The sequence below is a fragment of the Chelonia mydas genome, chromosome 2 (assembly GCF_015237465.2).
Source record: "Chelonia mydas isolate rCheMyd1 chromosome 2, rCheMyd1.pri.v2, whole genome shotgun sequence".
Taxonomy (NCBI): Eukaryota; Metazoa; Chordata; order Testudines; family Cheloniidae; genus Chelonia; species Chelonia mydas.
In genome coordinates, this window is record NC_057850.1 from 15,540,662 (window position 1) to 15,563,407 (window position 22,746).

Here is a 22,746-nt window from a genome sequence, read left to right on the forward strand (position 1 = left end):
ACACAAGGCACTGGTGAGACCTCCTCTGGAATATTGTGTACAATTCTGGTCTCCCGTGTTTAAGAAAGATGAACTCAAACTGGAACAGGTGCAGAGAAGGTTGATCAGAGGAATGGAAAACCTACCTTATGAGAGAAGACTCAAAGAGCTTGGATTGTTTAGCCTAACAAAAAGAAGGCTAAAGGGAGATAGGATTGCTCTCTATAAATACTCAGAGGGATAAATACCAGGGAAGGAAAGGAGTTATTTATGTGGACACAGGAACAAATGGATATATCCTGGCCATCAATAAGTTTAGGCTTGAAATTAGACAAAGGTTTCTAACCACCAGAGGAGTAAAGTTCTGAATCAGCCTTCTAAGGGGAGCAGTGGGGACAAAAAACCTAACTGGCTTCAAGACTAAACCTGATAAGTTTATGGAGGGGATGATGGGACTGCCTACAATGGAATGTAGCCAATCTGCAACTGCTAGTAGCAAATATCTCCAATGGCCGGTCATGGGACACTAGCTGCGGATGACTCTGGGTTACTACAGAGAATTCTTTCCCAGGCGATTGGCTAATGGCACGATAGTAAATTACCTCATGGTATAGACCACAACAAAGGCAGGATTGTAGCTAGGATGGATAACATGCATTAGACAGTCATGGGTACATTCTCAAACCATTGCCTGAGGCCTGTGGGATCCTCACCTCCCATGAAAGCCAGTTGGAATGGTGCAGCTAAAATGCTTCAGAAATGTATGGGGGAGGGGTTGATTTGTCCTCAGTTCTCATCAGTCCTGTTCCATTCTTGGCTTTTTCTTGTTTCCTTTTTATTCCTTGTGCTTTGAGCTCAGAGACTGTGGTTAATCTGTTCCCATGTCTAGGCACTGGAAGGAGAGTTCAAACCCACTGGCAATGGAAGCTTGTTGGCTGAACCTGTTCCAGGGAATTCCCATTAAAATTTTCAAGATGAAGTGCAATTGCCAAGGTGTATGCGGCTGGGCCAGTCAAAGGTGTCAAAGGCAGGAGTCAAAATTAATTACCAAAATGAGTCAGAAGACAGATACCAAGGTCAAGAGAATTCTTTCCCAAGTGTCTGGCTGGTGGGTCTTGCCCACTTGCTTGGGGTCTAACTGATCACCATATTTGGGGTTGGGAAGGAATTTTCCCCTGGGTCAGATTGGCAGAGACCCTGGGGGGTTTTCACCTTCCTCTGCAGCATGGGGCACGTGTCATTTGCAGGTTTAAACTAGAGTAAATGGTGGATTCTCTGTAACTTGAAGTCTTAAAATCATGATTTGAGGACTTCAGTAACTCAGCCAGAGGTTAGGGGTCTATTACAGAAGTGGGTGGGTGAGGTTCTGCAACCTGCAATGTGCAGCAGGTCAGACTAGATGATTACGATGGTCCCTTCTGGCTTTAAAATCTATGAGTCTATGAGAAACGGAGACAGATGTGACCGTGGTTCTGATAGACTCATGTGACATCATTCCACCACAAGATAGCAACACCGAGGTGACAGCTGCAGGAGTTTAATATTTGTTGTCAGCTGAGTGTGATGTGTCTGATTTTTCCCTGGTGTGTTTTACATAGTCCAGTCATTGCCAACTTTATACTGGTGAGTAGGAAGTGGACTGGAAATACATTAAAGTCTGCCGTGATGCCACTAGTAACTTTCTTCTTATCCAGGCTTATTGTCAGTCCATAGACAATGTGAATATGTCAATACCTTGGGCATGCTTGATCCATTCATTGACACCTTTTGTAAGTCCACAAAATGTGGTGTTAATACTTTACATTTTTTCCTAGGCTATGTGGAGAGAGCGAGAGACCGAAGACACAACATGATCGCTCGAGCGCTGTATGATGTATTTGAAACACTGAGATGGAATAATGCCCTTGTCAGTTGCTACAGCTCATCTATCATCCTCTACTTCTTGAATCCTTCACTGGTCTAACTGCCCAACTTCCGACTAATTGCAAGCAATGCAGAACGTTTGCTGAAAGGCAACTGCTGCAACATTTTGAAGGCAGAGAACAAAGCGCTAGATACCCTAGGAATTGGTATGTTTTAAATGAACCATAGCCATGGGTAAATGGTTGCTGTTTTAGAAATCTCTTTGTTGTGCTATTAGAGTCCTGCCATTTTAATAAGATACTAAGTAAAGTTACATTCAGAAGGCACAAAAATTGGAGAGAGTAAAATAAATTGAAAAGAAAAGAAAAAAAACCCAGAGACAGAGCTATTCTCAGGATAGGTAAAGTGCCAGCTCTGTGTCTTTGTACTTGGGCTGTGGGCACCTTGACAGAAATATCCACAGCCAGTATTGCTATCATTTTTACAAGGAACAAGCCTGAGAATTAAGATGATAATTGGAAGAAGCACAATGATCAGTACACATTTTCAGAAAAGTTTTAATCATTCCAGTCATTTCTGGGTCAAATAATGGCTGCTGCAGACACATTCCCTCCATGCAAATAGCAGGCATTTAGATCTGCCTGGCTAGGGGGTGCGTTTCATACTGGCTAAGTGTGGCATGTCTCCCGTCAGTGATTGGTGCACAGAGGCAATAACAGCTTGGTACTGCCCCTAGAATATGGAGACACTTTTTTAGCTTGAGTAGGAGAGGTCTGTCTTTTTGGTGCTGAAAGTCTCAGGTTCAAGCCATGCTGATGGCCCACGATAGATGTCATTACTAATACAGCCTGCTCAGGAGACACATGGCCAAGGTGCAGCTACACTTCACAGCATATTCTACTCAACCACATGTGGGTTTTACTGCTGCTCGGAGTGCTCTGATTCCACCAGATGAGTCACTGACTACAGGCAGCCGTGGGACAGCCAACAGCAGCATCGCCATTAAGCCACGGGAGTCACTTAGGGAAGCACCGAAGCACTGGATCTCTATATCAGCAATGAGATAGGCACCCAGCAAATTTTTCTCTAGATCTGGGCCCAACTCAAGATTTGGAGACCTCGTTCCCTGCCTACTCCACAGTGCAGGAGGGAGGAAAGGTTGTCTCAGGAGGGAAGGTTCAACAGAGTTGCCTGCTGTACAAAGCTGCGCAGATTTTCAGGTGGATTCTCTCTTTCTGCTGCTTTTCATGGGGGAGAGGAAGCGATGGGCCCAAGTCACACGATGCACTCCCTCCACACTCTGTTGCATACCAACCTGGAGGTTGGTGCATTCACAGGTGTTGACCCCATGGGTGCTCCGGGGCTGGAGCACTCACGGGAAAAAAATAGTGGGTGCTCAGCACCCACCGGCAGCCCCACGGATCAGCACCTGCTCCTCCCCCCCAGCGCCTCCCGTCTGCCAGCGGCCCCGCCAATCAGCTCCTTCCCCTTCCTCCCCGTGCCTCCTGCATGCCGCGTATCAGCTGTTCAGCAGCATGCAAGAGGCATGGGGGGAGGAGCCAGGGGCAGGAAGAGGTGGGGCATGGGCGGAGCAGGGGTGAGAAGAGGCAGGGCAGAGGCTGGGGTGAAGGGGTGGAGCAAGACTGAGGCCTGGGGCAGGGCAGGAATGGGGTGGGAAGTTGGGGGAACGGGTGGAGTGTGGGCCAGGCAGAGTGGGGGAGGGGCCGGGGGCAGAGCGGGGCTCGAGCATCCCCCAGGAACAGAGAAAGTCGGCACCTATGGGTGCATTTATAATTCTAGGATTGATTTCTGCCCTTGGATCCTCCACAAAACTCAATCTGAGTCATACGCACCTAGGAGCAGAATTTTGGCTCCCACTCTAGCTATTTAAATTAATTGTTTATTGTTAAAGCAACTCATATTGCACTTCTGAGTTGCCCCTGCTTGCCATCAGAGGCCTGGCTGAAAGTGGATCTGGCTGAAAGTGAAGGACGGATGGTCCAGTGGCTGGGATGCTGGCCAGAGTTTGGCGTGCAAGTCCTAACTCTGCCACAGACTTTCTATTTGGTCTTGGGCAAGTCACTTAGCCTCTCTGTGCCTCAGTTACGCATCAATAAAATGCGGGTACTAGGATTTTCTTACATCACAGGGATGCTGTGATGAGGCACTCAGGTACTATAGTGATGGAGGCCATATAGGCACCTAGAATACATTGATAATGAGTGTAGTGACACCCTGAGTAGGACTGCGTCTATTTCTGCAAGAGATCTGGGATTACCACACGAGGACTGTTCTTTGGGACCCAAGTGCCAGCTCTACATGGCAATATGGTTACAGGGGGTGACCACAAATAGCCTGTGACCTTTACAGAGAAATTAGTGACAATTTTTTTTTACTGCAGCAATTGACTTGTATCAGTTTATACTGGCTTCGTTTTTCCAGGCTACCTCTACAAGCAAAAGAGCTAGAGACTTATTTAGAAGCTGTATATGCAACTGAAAAATTTGAATGTGCAGAATGGATGAAATTCACCCCTGTGCAGAGATCCAGCACAACACAAATCCGGCTTGAGCCCTCACCTATACCTCTGGGGCTTACGTGAAATTTACGGGATTCATAAGCCTTGCAGAGACCCTCTGCACAAGGGATGAATTCTACCCAGCATGCAGATCCCGAATAATTTGCTGAAGAGCTGTACCAGTAATTGCAAATAGTGTTAATTCAAGGACATCATGTGCTCAGAAGAAAAAAAGATGTGAAAGTAATCAAACAAATGATCGGCTCAGGATGATGTCAGTCTCTAATCTGCTGCTTGTTCAGAATCTCTCAGCCATAAGATACCTGTCCATTGCCATGGGGATTTTGTTTTGCAGAACTCTTTATTTGGAAATAAACCTTTATATCCAAGGTTTCAGAGTAGCAGCCATGTTAGTCTGTATCCATAAAAAGAAAAGGAGTACTTGTGGCACCTTAGAGACTAACAAATTTATTTATAACAAATAAATTTGTTAGTCTCTAAGGTGCCACAAGTACTCCTTTTCTTTATATCCAAAGCTCTCTTATAGCCAAAAGGTTCATTTGTCTAGGCAGCATACGTAAGGTTGTGTCTTCGCAAAACAGTGCTGAGTTCACCCAACTTTTTATCATATAACAAAGAAACCCTGATTTAAGTCTCGCCGTTACAGTGGAGTGAAGTCTGCTCTGAGCAGAGATTAGAGAACATCTACAGATCTTCCTATGCAATAAGAATGTATTACTGACTGTCCACTTTGGCAGACAGTTCTTAAAGGCACCATACCAATGTGTGAATAGTTACCTAGTAGATAGGGCACTGGACTGGGCTGAGTCACTTTGGAAAATGGGATTTAGGGACAATTTACAAAGGTATTTAGGCACTTAAAATGCACCTACTGGGTTTTTCAAGTCAGTGGGAGTTAGGTGTTTTACCTGTTTTAGGCACTTGTGAAAATCCCACTTGGTGCCTCTTTGCATCCTAAATATCTTTTGGAAATCTGGCCTATTAGGCTGCTGAGTCACTTAAATGCTTTTGCAAATTTCACCAGTAGGATCTTTCATCTTTGGTTGCTTCTGCAAATCCATTCCAGGGCAGCAGTTAGCAATGTTACTGCAAGCCATTTGGTGGCCTCTGTGAAATGAGCGGAGATCTTCAAGTTCTCAGTGGAGACCTGTCTGTCCTATAAAATACAGAATGACAGGCTACAGAGAGATTTCAGACTGAATGGACATACGGACTACAAGGGCTTCCTGGCAGTTCGGTTGGTGCTGAGGAAGCCATGCTCGACCTGTTAGGCAGGTAGAGGACTGTGTAACCTGTTGGATCTGCATTCTCCACCACCATCAAGCTGAACCTTCCATGGGCATCAAAATAACTAGCTGTTTAAAAAAATTCTACGTGGGGAAACCTCAGGATAAGATCCTGCAACAAGAAAACTGTGTTGTATGCACTTATGTAACACTTTTCTCTGTACTGCACCTTTAAATGTCTAAGGAGTCAGTCTGAGCCACACTATCGGAGGCTCGTTCACCTGCATATCTACCAATGTGATATATGCCATCAAGTGCCAGCAATGCCCCTCTGCCATGTACATTGGCCAAACTGGACAGTCTCTACATAAAAGAATAAATGGACACAAATCAGACGTCAAGAATTATAACATTCAAAAACCAGTCGGAGAACACTTCAATCTCTTTGGTCACTCGATTACAGACCTAAAAGTGGCAATTCTTCAACAAAAAAACTTCAAAAACAGACTCCAACGAGAGACTGCTGAATTGGAATTAATTTGCAAACTGGATACAATTAACTTAGGCTTGAATAAAGACTGGGAGTGGATGTGTCATTACACAAAGTAAAACTATTTCCCCTTGTTTATTTCCCCTCCTACTGTTCTTGTCAACTGCTGGAAATGGCCCACCTTGATTATCACTACAAAAGTCTTTTCCCCCCCGCTCTCCTGCTGGTAATAGTTCACCTTCCCTGATCAATCTTGTTAGTCTATATAGTAACACCTATTGTTTCATGTTCTCTGTGTATATAAAATCTCCCCACTATATTTTCCACTGTATGCATCCGATGAAGTGAGCTGTAGCTCACGAAACCTTTGCTCTAATAATAAGCACTGGATCTTGTTATGCAGTGTGCTTGGAGCTGTACATAACATAGAGTGAGTCTAGTCAGCACCAAAGGAACCCAGGAAGGAATTTGTCTTTTGCTCTTTGAGATGTTTGAGCTGCAGAAACCCCCAATTCTTTGACTTTTTGAATGTAGGTAAATCATTGTCTTTGTTTCCTGCAGTCTGGATGTCAGGAATATTTTCTTGGGCCCTAATCCTGCATTGTAATCTGCATGGGTGGACTACTGCCAACTCTCCATGGAACCCCATTGCAGCCAATGACTTCAAGGGGGTTCCATGCATTCATGGCAATCTACTCACAAGGATCACAATGCAGGAACAAGGCTTTGGAATTAAAATCTGTCTGAAGCTAGATTGAGTTTTGGCTAAGACTGAAACTCTGTTGTGCATTGTTTCTTTCTTCCTGGTCTTGCTGATGCTGTGTTAACTTATACAGTGCAGAAACTCCTATAATAAATGTTGGGTTCTTTTTGTTTGCCTTCTGGTTTCTGAGTCTTTAGGTGTACTCAGTTCATGTTTTCAGGACTTTATCAGAAACTAGGAGGGCAAGAAACTTACTTTTTCTTTTAAATGAAAGCTGAGATTCTCACATAATCCCTTGCCTCCAGGAGCTGGGGCTTTAAGAAAAACTCCAAATATTACAAGGCTCACAAGAGAGTTGGCAAGCCTCCTTTAATTTGAGTTCTGGGTGCTCAGCACTTCTGTAAAATCAGCGTGTCTAAAACTAGGCACCCAAAAATAGAGGCTATTTCTGAAAATTTGGCCGCAACTGAGTTGTCCAACACCACCCATCAAGCCAGTGTCAGAGCTGGAATTTGAGCTCTGGAGTCCCCAATTTACAGTCACATGCTCATCTGCTCTATGTGCTACCTTTTGAGATGAAGATGCTTCTGAAAGTCTGCATACTTAAAAAATAATCCTCATAAAGACTAATATGATTTATGTAAGTACTTTAAGAGGCAAATACCCAGAACAGTTAGTTTTAGTGCTCAGACTTTCTAAAGTTAATATTTCCATCTGGTCACATTATCATTTTAGATTTTTAAGTGGCTTTCCATCCCACCCATCTATGTTAAATTTGTAAAACAAATCAAAGATACTGGCACAAATAAATTAAGATCAAAGAATAGAGATGAACGTAGAGTGAACATTTGATTGTTCCCACATGAAACACTCACTCTTTCTGCAAATTCCCTTAATCCTCCATGAAATATTATTTCAGTTGTCACGGGGATGTTTGTGTGATGTTACAAATAAATGATTATAATAATATTTTAGTCCAAATAATAAACTGTCAAAGAGGGGAGGAGGAAGAAGACTGAGAGTTTTATATGTTTTGTTTAATATGGGGTTATCTTTGCTAAATAAAGATGAGTATCAAAATATTGGAAAATATTTCAGTTCTTGTATTATTCTATGTGTATAATACTTTTGCATTCATCCTTCAGGATTTCTTTTGTACAGTGCTTACTTTTGCTTTGCATCACATTTATAAGGCCAGTGAAAGTCTCATATATGGACTGTGGACTTGTCTATATTACAAGTTATGCTGTTTTAACTAAAGGTGGATTTTAAAATCGATTCAGTTAAACCAGTGAAAACCTCTGGGTGGACCCCTGTGCTTTAAATCTGCCTTAGATGGATTTAGCTTAAGTTAATTCCTTACTGACTTTAGCTGAGCTGATATGTCAAGTTTAAAGCAATTTTAGAGGATCCACATGGGAAGTTTCACTGGTTTAACAGAATAGATTTAAAAACTGATTTAATAAAACCCGTGCAACTTGTAATAAAGACAAGAATTTTGTACAGATACAGGGCCTGATTCGCCACTGCCTTTTGCCTGGTGTAATCATGTGGGGTCTGTCTTCATTGCAGAGTTAATACAGAATCTTACCACATATTACCCTACCCCTTCTACTGTCCGCACACAATAACATCAGATCACAGTTTAGAGGTGCTTCAAAGCCAGAGCAGCTGACCCAGCTGCAGATATAGGTAAGAGCCTGGGTGCTGCTTTAACTCAGGCTGTAACCTGCCCACTTTGCAGTGTGAATGCAGGCTGCTTAACTTGAGTGCTGATAGTCCTCCAGAGCCTTCCCACAAGTTGCCCAGAGCCATATTTCTCTGCCTTTCTACCCACTCCCTGAATCATCTCCAGAAGTCACCTGCCAGTTTATAGACTCCTGGTCAGCATTTAAACCCTACATTTCACACAGCCTGCTCCATTTCTACATAGCTGCTGAACAGCACTTGAACAGAGACGCCATCCAGGAATTCCTCCTTCCAATGTGTTGCTAGCTGAAGCTGACACCATTGGCCAAACTGGACAGTCTCTACACAAAAGAATAAATGGACACAAATCTGACATCAGGAATCATAACATTCAAAAACTGGTAGGAGAACACTTCAACCTCTCTGGCCACTCAGTAAAAGTTTTAAGGGTGGCAATTTTGCAACAGAAAAGCTTCAAAAACAAACTCCAACGAGAAACTGCTGAGCTTGAATTAATATGCAAACTAGATACCATTAACTTGGGTTTGAATAGAGATGGGAATGGCTGGGTCATTACACATATTGAATATATTTCCCTATGTTAAGTATCCTCACACCTTCTTGTCAACTGTCTAAATGGGCCATCTTGATTATCACTACAAAAGTTTTTTTCTCCTGCTGATAATAGCTCATCTTAATTAATTAGCCTCTTACAGTTTGTATGGCAACTTCCACCTTCTCTGTATGTGTGTGTGTATATATATCTATATCTATATCTATATCTATATCTTCTTCCTATATGTTCCATTCTATGCATCCGATGAAGTGGGCTGTAGCCCACGAAAGCTTATGCTCTAATAAATTTGTTAGTCTCTAAGGTGCCACAAGTACTCCTGTTCTTTTTGTGGATACAGGCTAACACAGCTGCTACTCTGAAAAATGTTCTGGTGGACTCTGGTGTGAGGTCAGCAAGGGGCATGAATTGGGGAGACATAACCAAAATCATCACATGTGCAATAACATCTCCAAAGGGCTGGCAGAGAAGGGGATTTGCTGGCAGGGAATTCAGTGCAGGGAAAGAATCAAAAACCTGAAGACTGTGTACCACAAGGCAAAAGATGCCAACGGCCAGTCTGTAAACTCATCGTCAACCTGCTCCTACTACAAGGAGCCTGACCGTGTGCTCTGCCCTGCCCCAAGGACAGAGACCATGGCTGTGCAGAATGGCTTTTGAGTGTTATTATCTGAGTGGGGGCAGAGGGACAGACACTGACTGCTTTAGGGCACAGACAGTGCAATCTCAGCTTGGAGTCCCAGGGCCTGTTTGAGAAAGGGACCAGGGAACAGACCAGAGAGGAAACAGCAGCACAGCAGATGAGCATTATGTGGTGCCGTCTTTGTTATTGTTATGAGGGATATTGCAGCATGAAGGGGCTGTGTTGGATGGGTTATAGAATCACAGAATCATGGAAACGTAGGGCTGGAATGGACTTTAAGAGTCATCTAGTCCTTCCCCTAGTGCTGAGGCAGGACCAAGTATACCTAGGCCATTCCTGACAGATGTTTGTCTAATAACCTGTTCTGGTTATGACCCATCTCATTACTGTTATGGGGGATGGTACATGCTGTGGGGCAGGTTTAGCTTCAGTTGAGGGGAGAAGAACCTCCATTTCACTGTCCCCATTCCTCTCTTCCTCTCCCCTCCCCAGCCATGTGGGATTCCAAAATGGATTCCAAGGAGGGGGGGGGAAACAGTTAAACATGCCTCTGGTGTGCATGCGTATAACACAGGCATTGTTATATTATTAGACATAGGTCCAGAGGATGTGCAAAGGCACAGCCATTGTAAGCGTCTGCTTCCTAGGTCAACATCCAGGTTGTGGTCACCTAAATGGTAGTGCCCTCCTGTCTAACTGTGTATACTAGTACAAAATGAATGTCAAACACTACCTAATCAGAACAGCAGCATTTTATACCCACTGAGCACAGATGCGAATGGCTACCCAGGGTGTAAAACAGTGGAGAATAAGGCCTACACTCAAAAGTTTTCCCAGCATAGCTGAGTCAGTTAGGAGTGTGAAAAACCCACACCCCTAACTGACATTGCTGTACTGGCAAAAGCCCTAACGTTGATGCAGTTATATTCCAGAAAAGGTCTTTTGCCGGCCTAGCTGATTCTAGTCAGAGAACTGTTTAAGCTATACCAGCCAAAGAACTTTCTCGCAGATACAAGTTGCATCTCCACTAGAAGGGTTTGCCGTTATAGCTCTACCAGTATATCTATACTGCAAACCCTTTGAAGTATAGAAAAGGCCTAAGGCCCACATAATATAAGCAATCAGAACTGGCGTGGTGTAAGAGGTTTTAAGAGGTTGTGGGATTTTAATGCAATGTAAGCGCCTCTCTTCCTTTTCATGGCCCAAAGCACAACCCAGGAATTTCATGTTCAGGCTAAAAGTGATCTTCTGTGTGAGTCCTTACCAGGAAGTGCAGCATCTTGGAACAAAAGAAGAAATCAACAGAAACTGTCTTTTCCACAAGTCAGCCACACACCTTCATTATCCAAGCGCACTGGCTGCTGATGTGACTTTTCTCTGCCAACTGTCTTTTATGGATGATTTCTGGGATTTCTAATGTAGCTTCACCACCCTCAGATGCTGCAGAACTAGGAAACAATAAAATATATATCACTTGTGTCTCTCACACACACACACACTGAACTAATGCTCTAGCTCAGACATAACCTCTGCAAAACACAGTCATGTAGAGTCAAACAACCCTGACCTGCACTCGCTTAACTCTAGCTAGGTGCGTCTAGTCATTATAGTGTCTAGAATAAGTTAATTAGGGTCATTTACACTTACGAATCTCCACAAAACGGAGGTACGTAATTGAGTGTTATGGGTTCATTATTGGAACCTGGTTTTCAGAAGCTCTGATACACAAGAGCAGCTCCAACCCTAAGACAGGATGAGCTTCCACAGGCTGTTGGGCAACGGCAGAGCAGATGGAGCTAGGGAATGACGACACTACAGAACCAGGGCATGTCTACACTTCAAGCTGGGGTGTGATTCCCAGCTCAAGGAGACATACCCGCCCTAGCTCTGATTGAGTGAGCGCACTAAAAATAGAGGGCAGCCACTGCAGCGTGAGCTATGGGATGGGCTAGCTGCCCCAAATATTATTCAACTGTCAGGAATGAGGGCCAGCAGCTGTACCTGCCCAGTCATCAGGCAGCCAACGAGGGCAGCTGGGCCACAGCTGAAGCACTTGATTGGCTAAGGCAGTCAGGTGGCTTGCTCTTAGCTCAGCAGCTGCAGAAGGTCAGTGGCTGCTCAGTGCACACACCTATGGATTCTCCTGTGTTTGGCTCCAAGCCGTGCTCCAGCCTCCCGCCTGCCCTGCAGCCAGCCTCGCTCCTGCCCTCCCTGACTCCACATAGTCTGGGTCTTATCCTTGGCTCTGATTTCCAGCTCCAACTCTGTAACAACCCTCAGCTCTGGCATTCAGCCTCTGTCTTTGGTCCTGACTCTGCTTCAGCTTTGGCCCCAACCATAGCTTTGGAGGGAGGAGAGGCAGTGCTCTTAGGCACACCTGCTTAGTACCTCACTCCCTCTAGGGGTATGTCTACACTTTGAGCTGGGGGGGGTGTCGTGACCCAGATTTGAGATGCCCAGAAGAGGGGCCAAGTGAGCTGGAGGGCCTCCCCCCACTTCCTCCTCCCCCTGGCATGCTCAGCCCCTATCCCAGGCAGCTGAGCCCGGGCAGGGAGTGGGCTGCCGCTGCCTCTCAGCCAGGATCTCTCAGGCAGAAGCGGCCCCATCCCACTCCCCGCCCGGCTGCCAGAGAGAGCAGGGGAAGGCACAGGGAGAGAAGGACAGAGCCCCCCTCCCCCCCCGACCCCCGATAACATGGGGCCAGGAGACTGTGGCGGCCCTGGGCTAGGCATAGGGCCGGGGGGGGGGGGTCACTGGGCAGTGGAGACACATGGGGCGGTCACGTGTCCTCCCCTTTAGATTGTGGCCCTCCAGAATGGGGAGACACGAGTCATCTGTGCAACAAGCATATTGTAGCCCCACAGGCAGAAACAGACAATGTTATAACAACAAGATTCAGCCACTGGGGTGCCATGTCTCCCTGCCTGCGCTCAGACCTATGCGAAAGAAAGGGGGGACGCGAGGGAGCGATGGCAAGGAAGGACAGAGGAAAGAGGGAGAGACTAGGGTGGGGGGAGGCCCAATGGCTGGTGGCAGTGGATGCACCGAGGGCAAATGGAGTTCTGAAGCGTTCTTACCTCCCCAGCCCCCTTATTCCCAGCCAGCAGCACCAGCACTATATGATGCCTTTCAGCAGGGTGAATGGCTGTGAAACTCCCCTGCTTACAGGAGACCCGTGGCTACAGTTTTTCCTTGGCAGAAGGCAGATTGCCTGTAATTTTTTTAATTATGACTCTTCTCTTGCATCCTCATAAGCAGCATTATGGGGTGAGGGTTGGGGGTAATGTTCTGTTTTTTAAAATAAAGGTAAGGTGCCTGGCTGCGTAAATGCATTGTCTGCATTACTGACTGAGGCCGTATGACATTTTTCTCCTCCTGGCGGGGGAGAAAAGCATCACAGTCCCCAAGAATGCATTCATTGTTCTCAGCTTCATAACTCACCAGATACTATTGTTTTATTAAAAATAAAACATCTGGGCTGCTTGCTGGCCCTGCTGGAGTGTCAGCTTCATGTGATTGGAAACAGCTGTTAGCTAGGAAACAGGGCTGGAGGAAGGTGGCTGAGAACGGAGACGCTGAGACAACATTAACTCCTGAGTCATGGCCAGAAGCAAAGATACAAAGATTCATGATTGCAGAATCCAGTCAATTTCCAGCAGCAATATAAATAGAAAGAAGTTATCCTGTTAATGCAATGTCCCTGGATTAAGGCACTATAAATAGCATATAAGGGTTATAGAGAGTGTACACATTAGTCAAATCCCACGTTAGGCCCTTGTCCTGCAAAGACTTACATGCGTGTTTATCTTCATGCTCTGTGAGGAGTGCAGTAGCTACACACAGGGCATTAAGTACAGCACGCCAGTAGTCCTGGTTTAACATTCATGTTAAATCTTTGCAAGATCGATGCCTTGGAGGAGATGGGGAGGGGCAGATGTTTAAAATAAAAGAGCTACAGAAATGATTTCAGCCCTAAAATAAATACCTTGCCGTGAGAAGCTGAAGAAGCTCAAGAAGAGATTTGATTACTGTGTATAAATCCCTTCACGGAGTGGGAATGCCAGGTTCTCTTTAATCTAGCAGAGAAAGGCATAACAGGAATCAATGGCTGGAAGCTGAAGCCAGACAAATTCAAATTGGAGATAAGGCATGATTTTTTTAAAAGGGAGGGTGATTAATTACAAGGAATTGGCTACCAAGGGAGATGATGGCTTCTCCATGTCTTGATGTCTTCAGTGGTTGTATGCAGTGTTGTTGTAGCCATGTCGGTCCCAGGATATTAGACAGACAAGGTGGGCAAGGTAATATATCTTTTATTGGACCAACTTCTGTTCCTGAGAGAGACCAGCTTTCGAGCTACAGAGTTCTTGTCTCTCTCATCAACAGAAGTTGGTCCAGTAAAAGATATTATCTCACCCATCTTGATGTCTTCAAGTGCTTTTCTGGAAGACGTGCTTTAGTCAAACACAAAATACTGGGCTCAGTACAGTAGTAACTGGATGATATCTATGATGTGTGTTATACTGGAGGTCAGAATTGATGATGTATCTAGACCTTCTGGCCTTAAAACGTATGAAAATATTTCAGTCTCCTTTTACTTGCTGTCGTTATAAGTATTGTGGTAACACCTAGAAACTCCAATCAGGGTCAGAGCCCCATTGCACTACGCACTGTACAAACCGAGAAAGAAGTGATGGCCCTGCCTTACATTTATTTTGAAAGCTTGCATGCTAAAAAGTATATTTTCCCATATTAGGAGACCATTTTTGTGTGTCTGTACAAGTTTTATTGGGGAGAAAATACAAATATATGTTTATTAAAAAAATGTATTGACCATTTTGGCCAGATGTCAGCGGGTTTTTCCTATGAAGAGGGACATTTTGTAACATTTGTACAAAATAGACAGCATTAATATTATCAATCACCAGGTTATCTATGTCTCAATAGAGTAAGAGCCTACCATACAGTTCTGACCAGGCTCGATCCGGGCCTCAGATTGTTTTAAAATAAAAAAAATTAAAAATAAGGGGCGAGGGAATATGCATTCAAAATGTCACATGCTAGAGAAACTGGGGCCAGATCCTTACATCGGCATAGTTCTACTGAAGTCAAAGGAGCTAGGTCAATTACCCCAGCTGAGGATCTGGCAATTGATATCTAAAGTTACAGATAGGTCAAGCTTGGTTGCTCAACCATGCAATGGGGCTCCCTCTTTAGGGATGTGCAGGGGGAGAACTCAAAATTATTTCAGTTGTTCCTAGAATTAAAATGCCCTTGTGTGAGATCTCATCCTTTCATAATTCATTGTCATGAATCTGGAACGTTGGCTAAGGCAGCTCTTGCTTATTCCACATCTTGTTAGGCACCCACTTTTGAGCCTGTCACAGTGCAAGCCAACTGCCTCTGTATTCCCCCCTCCGCAGTCCCTTGAGGGCACCTGCCCCTGGCCCCTCAGCCATCGCCTGTACAGACCTGTGTCAGTCTCCTTCCTGACTGGGGTTTTTCCAGGCTGCCCTGTTCCTTGCCTACAGTGTGATATTCCCAGGAAGCCAGACTGCCTCAACACACTGACGTCTGCACTTCAGAGGCTCTGCCCAGTGCATTGCCTGCACTTACACATTACTACACAGCTCCTTCTAAGCAAGCACACTTATTCTTAAGGTGAAAGCATTACAGAGAAAACATATTCAAAACAATAAAAGAACCCACATGCATGCTAAAAAGCTTATCACAGCTCACCCCAACTCTCACTTTGGACTCTGGTAGGTGTCAATCCTTCAAAACCAACAACTGGGTTTTCCCATGGTTACAAGTTCATAACTGTCTTGGATTCAGAACCAGAACCCCGACTGGGCAGTTCAGCTGTTTCTTTATACAGCTGGGGCTTTTGATCTTGTCTCTGGGAACAGGTAATTAACAGACAGTGTCCCACTCCTCAGAGTGTAACTTCAAACGTCTAAAGAAAAGGAGTACTTGTGGCACCTTAGAGACTAACCAATTTATTTGAGCATAAGCTTTCGTGAGCTACAGCTCACTTCATCGGATGCATACTGTGGAAAATACAGAGGATGTTTATATACACACACCCCATGAAAAAATGGGTGTTTATCACTACAAAAGGTTTTCTCTCCCTCCACCCCACTCTCCTGCTGGTAATAGCTTATCTAAAGTGATCACTCTCCTTACAATATGTATGATAATCAAGGTGGGCCATTTTCAGCACAAATTCAGGTTTCAGACGTCTAGGTTTTTTCATAACTAGAGGTGGGGAGTTTGCATTCACCTTCCCCTAGGTATTCCTCAGGAAATCTACTTAAAACTTATTGTGCCAAAAGTCCATTCTTGTCTGGCACATTTTTAATATAGTCCTTTGAACTCCCAGTCTCACCTCACAGCTCCCTGCTAGAGAGGTTGTATACAATCCTGGCCCACAATGCATAAACTTTGCACTTACTACAATGGACCCCAAAGAGACTTCAATTTAATTCAATAAGACCTCTCAAAGATATAGCAGGAAATTGCCATATCTGTCACAGAGTCTTCTCCTAATCAAAACAAGAGGGTGGGAATGGGACATGGTGGGAAGAATCTATCCTTCAATTACAGAGACAAACAATAAAGGAAGACACTGGACTGTCACTCACATTCGGTTGTGCAAACATGACTCTCCCATGCCAGCTAACTTTTTTTAAAGGAAGTTCTCAAAAAAAAAATCTTGCAAAGAAACTACATTTTTGGAATGATTAATCCGCAGAAAACTTTCCTGTATTATTGTGTAATATGTGATTGATGGTGTAAACCTTTTCATTATAATAATAATTCCTAGATCATATATAAATACAACAAGGAGTCCAGTGGCACCTTAAAGACTAACAGATTTATTTGGGCATAAGCTTTCGAGGGTAAAAAACCACTTCAGATGCATATCATATATCGAGCTTTTCATCATAAATATTCCCTTATTTACTGAAGATGCCTTCAGCAGCAATCTTTTAATACGTTAATAACATCACACTTCCACTGAAATGTACCAAGCATAAAGGACAGTACTGTGAAAGTTCATCTTGCTCTACATGCCTGATAAGTAAACATCCAACACTGTCCCCCTGAGTCAAGTAAGCAAAGACTACAGGATCAAACCCATAGATTTCAATGCCGTGCTTAATGTCTTTATTCCTTAATCAGATAATTTACACAGTGGTCCAAATTTCGAAACAGCCCTCCAAATGTGAGGCAGCCAGTTCTGCATGTGAACCCATGACTGTATGGAAAACCTGCCTTCAAATATGAAATGCAAGTTGGTTATCTAAGCAAGCAGTTGCATGCAAATGCCCACCTGCAAATTCCAGCCTGGGTTTTCACACACAGTTGGTTGCACACGCAAAATTTGCTGGTGCAATTTTAGCAACAGATTTGTTCATTTGGCCCTGTGTATCTAGCACAAGGGAATCTGTACTCGTCTATACACAGCTGTCATCACCAGTATCTGAGTGCCTTCTAGTCATTCATTAAGCGATGTCATGTATTGCTTGTTCTTTCTTTCATGCTCTCCTCAGGGCTGAGAATGGTATGTACAGAGCAGTGTTTTGTTTTGGTAGGGTGAGGTGAGGTGTTTTAATATGTACAGCCTTTTGTGAAATGCACTGTGTCCTTTGAGGTCTGAGGGGAGGAAACCATTTATCTCTAAAACTGCTCTACAGCACAGTTTGTGTACTTGTTTGACAGCAGGAAAAATGAAATGTTTCGCTGGGTCTGATCAGACGAGCACATAAGCCTGATTTTGAAAGGGTTGGTCTGTGTTACTGTATTTGTTCTGTTTGATCCACCGAAAATGCATGCTTGTCAAAATGTTGCTTTAATAGGCTTTGCTTATCATACTTCATGGGGGTTGGAGCCATGTGTCTCACAAGCATACCTGATGGATACTTGACCTAACCAACAGCATTTATTTTCTGCTGCTGTCTCTGATCTTGCCTTCGGTTTATTTCCATCTATGCTGGAGGACAGCTGCAAATGAGATGAGATTCAATGACACTGGTAATGTCACACGCAGTTTTTAAGCTTCACCCTGTGAAAAGCTGAGAATTCCCAACTGAAATGGATGGGAGCTGGTGCTCACAGGGCATTGCAGCATCGAGATGCACTCAGTGCATCAGGCTAATTTTTCTGTTTTGACTTCTGTAGGTGATGGCAGCTGGGCTAAAAAGAGTTATCTGTGATTGGGAGACTACTCCTGTAACATGCATATAAAACGCTCGATAAGCTGCACTATGGCTACCCCTCTTTACTATCTACTTACTTCTCTTTATCATCCGTTTATGTTGGGGATGTTTGTGCTGTGCTTTTTTTATTATTATTATTCACCTATTGCTTGCTGGTGAATGTTTTTACATGATTTTAACTTCCTGTATATTGACAGTAGTCCCATGTCTTTATCTAGCTTAATATCCCCGTAGGGTTTTAGTCTTCTCTAACTTTTATTATTCCTCTTAGATTTTATTTTGCCTTTATAGTGAAAAGTTAGTTTATCTAAGAGTGTAAAAGCAAAGCAGTCTTTTATAGTGGGGGTTATTTTTATGTGGCTGTGCTCAGGAGCTGATTGAAGAGCTGTGGCTGCCTAAAGCCTCTGAAATCATGATTACTGTGTGTAAGTTTGAATATTGAAAGGCTTTTCTTACTTTGTGCCCCTGGATTTTTATGGAGAGCAGGTTGTGCTGTGTCTTACCCTTCACTCACATCTTACCCACGTTGCTACCATGTCAGGGGTTCCTTCCCCACTCTGAACTCTAGGGTACAGATGTGGGGACCCACATGAAAGATCCCCTAAGCTTATTCTTACCAGCTTAGGTTAAAAATTTCCCCAAGGTACAAACTTTGCCTTGGCCTTGAACAGTATGCTGCCACCACCAAGCATTTTAAACAAAGAACAGGGAAAGAGACCACTTGGAGACATCTTTCCCCAAAATATTCCCCCAAGCCCTACACCCGCTTTCCTGGGGAAGGCTTGATAATAATCCTCACCAATTTGTACAGGTGAACACAGATCCAAACCCTTGGATCTTAAGAACAATGAAAAATCTATCAGGTTCTTAAAAGAAGAATTTTAATTAAAGAAAAGGTAAAAGAATCACCGCTGTAAAATCAGGATGGAAAATACTTTACAGGGTATTCGGATTCAAAATTCAGAGGATCCCCCTCTGGGCAAAACCTTAAAGTTACAGAAAACAGGAATAAACCTCCCTCTTAACACAGGGAAAATTCACATAAAACAAAAGATAAACTAATCTGCCTTGCCTGGCTTACCTTTACTGGTTGCAATATTGGAGACTTGGATTAGGATGGGTTGGAGAAGGTGGATTTCTGTCTGGCCTCTCTCAGTCCCAAGAGAGAACAAAACGTAAACAAAGAGCACAAACAAAAGCCTCTCCACCCCCCAAGATTTGAAAGTAACTTGTTCCCTTATTGATCCTTTGGGTCAGGTGCCAGCCCGGTTAGCTGAGCTTCTTAACCTTTTACAGGTAACAGGATGTTGCCTCTGGCCAGGAGGGATTTTATAGCACTGTATACAGAAATGTGGTTACCCTTCCCTTTATTTATGACACACTGCCCAAATCACAGATAGGGTTAAACACTGGCTGTGATTTCTTCCTGGAGCTCTAGGATAAAACAGTTAATAAGACACATACACCTCTAAATATACTACCAAGTGTTTAAAGACTAACAATATTTCCCACATCTTAAGGACGATTTGGACCAGTTGATTCTGGGAAACGTTCACGGGAGAGTGCATTAGCCACTTTGTTAGAAGCTCCTGAGATGTGTTGTATGTCGAAATCAAAATCTTGGAGAGCTAAACTCCACCGAATAAGTTTTTTGTTATTTCCTGTGGCAGTATGAAGCCACTGTAGCGCAGCATGGTCGGTTTGCAGGTGGAAAAGCTGTCCCCAAACGTATGGGCGTAGCTTTTCCAGAGCGTAGACAATGGCGTAACATTCTTTTTCACTGACGGACCAGTGGCTTTCCCTCTCAGACAGCTTCTTGCTGACACACACAACAGGATGGAACTCTTGATCCGGTCCTTCCTGCATTAAGACTGCTCCCACACCACACTCGGATGCATCTGTGGTTACTAGGAACGATTTGTCAAAGTCTGGGGCCCTTAGCACAGGGTCAGACATGAGTGTTGCTTTAAGCTGGTTAAAGGCCTTCTGACACTCTTCAGTCCACTGAACGGCATTTGGCTGTTTCTTTTTGGTTAGGTCTGTCAGTGGGGCAGCGATTTAGCTGTATTGTGGTACAAATCGCCTATAATATCCAGCCAAGCCTAAGAAGGATTGGACCTGTTTCTTTGACTTTGGGACAGGCCACTTTTGGATAGCATCCACTTTGGCCTATACGGGGTTGATAATTCCTTGACCCACCTGGTGTCCAAGGTAAGTCACTCTGTTTAGGCTTATTTGACACTTCTTAGCCTTAACGGTTAGTCTTACCTCCCTTATGCGCTCAAAGACTTTTTGTAGATGTTCCAGGTGTTCTGCCCAGGAATCTGAAAATATGGCCACATCGTCAAGGTAGGCAACTGCATATTCTCCCAATTCCACTAGATCATCTACAAGTTTTTGGAAGGTGGAGGGTGCATTCCGCAGCCCGAAAGGAAACACATTAAATTCATACAGCCCGACATGTGTGATGACGGCTGACCTTTCCTTGGCGGATTCATCTAGCGGTACCTGCCAGTACCCCTTGGTTAAGTCCAAGGTAGAGATGAACTGGGCCCATCCCAGTTTCTCCAATAGTTTATCTGTGCATGGCATTGGATAGTTGTCGGGGGCGAGTTACAGCATTTAGCTTACGGTAGTCCATGCAAAAAAGTATCTCCCCATCTGGTTTGGGAACTAGAATCACTGGAGATGCCCAAGCACTGCAGGAGGGGCAGATTACACCCATCTGTAGCATATCCTGGATCTTCCGTTCTATAGCAGTTTTAGCTTGAGGAGACACCCGGTAAGGTTGGGCTCTAATTGGGTGAGCATTACCTGTGTCAATGGAGTGGTATGCCCGTTCAGTCAGTCCTGGGGTGGCTGAGAACGTTGGCGCGTAGCTAGTGCACAGCTCCTTGATCTGCTGTCGCTGCATACGCCCAAGGGTCATGGAGAGGTTCACCTCTTCCACATCACCAGCACTTTTCTCTTTGTAGTAGATACCTTCAGGCCACTCAGTGTCATCTCCTCCCTGGGCTGTAAACTGACAAACCTTTAATTCTCTGGAATAAAAGGACTTTAGAGAATTAATATGGTATACCTTAGGCTTTCGGTTGGAGGTGGGGAATGCTATGAGATAATTAACAGCTCCCAGGCGCTCTTGGACCGTGAATGGCCCTTCCCATGATGCTTCCATTTTATGGGCCTGGAGCATCTTTAAGACCCTGACCTTGTCCCCTACTTTGAAGGAACACTCTCTGGCATGTTTATCATACCAGGCTTTTTGCTCTTTTTGAGCATCTTTTAGGTTTTCTTTAGCAAGGGCTAGAGAGGTTCGGAGGGTGTTTTGTGGGTTGGTTACAAAGTCCAGAATGTTAGTTCCTGGAGAAGGTGTAAACCCCTCCCATTGCTGCTTCACCAACTGTAATGGCCCCTTAACCTCGCGGCCATATACAAGTTCAAATGGTGAAAACCCTAAACTGGGATGTGGTACAGCTCTGTAGGCAAAGAGCAACTGCTGCAACACTAGGTCCCAATCATTGGAGTGCTCATTTACGAATTTACGTATCATGGGCCCCAAAGTTCCATTAAACTTCTCCACCATGCCATTTGTTTGATGGTGGTAAGGCGTGGCAACCAAGTGATTTACCCCATGAGCTTCCCAAAGACTTTCCATAGTTCCTGCCAGGAAATTAGTTCCTGCATCTGTAAGGATGTCGGAGGGCCAACCTACCCTGGCAAAAATGTCTGCGAGTGCCTGGCACACACTTTTAGCCCTGGTGTTGCTTAGAGCTACTGCTTCTGGCCATTGGGTGGCAAAATCCATGAAAGTCAGTATGTACTGCTTTCCTCTGGGTGTCTTTTGCAGAAAAGGACCCAGAATATCCACAGCTACTTGCTGAAATGGAACTTCAATGATGGGGAGTGGCTGGATAGGGGCTTTGACCTGGTCTTGGGGTTTTCCCACTCTTTGGCATACCTCACAAGATCGGACACAGGCAGAAACATCCTTGCCCGTTCCCTCCCAGTGGAATGACCTCCCCAAACGGTTTATGGTCCTGTTCACCCCAGCATGGCCACTAGGATGATCGTGGGCTAAGCTCAAGAGCTTTTCCCAGTAACTAGTTGGAATTACCAACTGTCTCTGAGGATGCCAGTTTTCCTGGTGCCCACCAGAAAGAGTTTCCTTGTATAAAAGTCCTCTTTCTACAACAAACTGGGATTGATTAGAAGAGTTGAGAGGCAGTGGGTTGCTCCATGCCCCTGTCCAAGCTCTCTGGAGGCTTTTATCTGCTTCCTGCTCGGTCTGGAACTGTTCCCTTGATGCTGGAGACATCAGTTCCTCAATGGATTGTGAACCTGAGCTTGGTCCCTCTGGAAGCGATGCAGGTGATGAGGCTGTTTCCGTTGATGGTGAACTGCTCTCCGCTGGTGCACTATGGGGTATTTCAGGCTCTGGCTGAGCCTCTTGTGTAGAGTCATCTGCTGCTGCTGCCAGTGCAGGCTCGGTGGTGCCCTCTGGTGTTGGAGCTGTAGACAGGGTTGCAAGCGCTGGACTCAGTGCTGGCAATGGTTCTGGTGCTGGTTGCTTCACCAGTTTCGGTTAGGGGACTGGCTTTGGCTGGGTCTCTGGGACTAGACCCACTATGGCCGTTGCAGTTGTTGGCAGTGGATCCGGTTCCACCACCTCCATCTGGGTCTCTGGTAACACAGATGGGGCCCTGGTGGAAGGCTCAGGAACAGGGATAGGTGTGGAAGCTTGCTTAGTCTGGCTGCGGGGGTGACCATTCCCACCCTCTTGGCCAGCTTTACCTGGTTGGCCAAGTCTTCCCCCAGCAG

The 22,746-nt window shown here is 44.8% G+C and overlaps 1 long non-coding RNA gene across 1 annotated transcript in view; it reads left to right on the forward strand.

The window, feature by feature from the left end:
• The window catches only part of LOC122464388, a 60,678-nt gene extending 58,293 nt beyond the window's left edge, over positions 1–2,385 (forward strand). The window contains exon 3 of the long non-coding RNA XR_006288347.1: positions 1,794–2,385. This is a non-coding gene — a long non-coding RNA (uncharacterized LOC122464388). The remainder of the gene's footprint in view (positions 1–1,793) is intronic.
• The last annotated feature ends 20,361 nt before the right edge of the window (positions 2,386–22,746 follow it).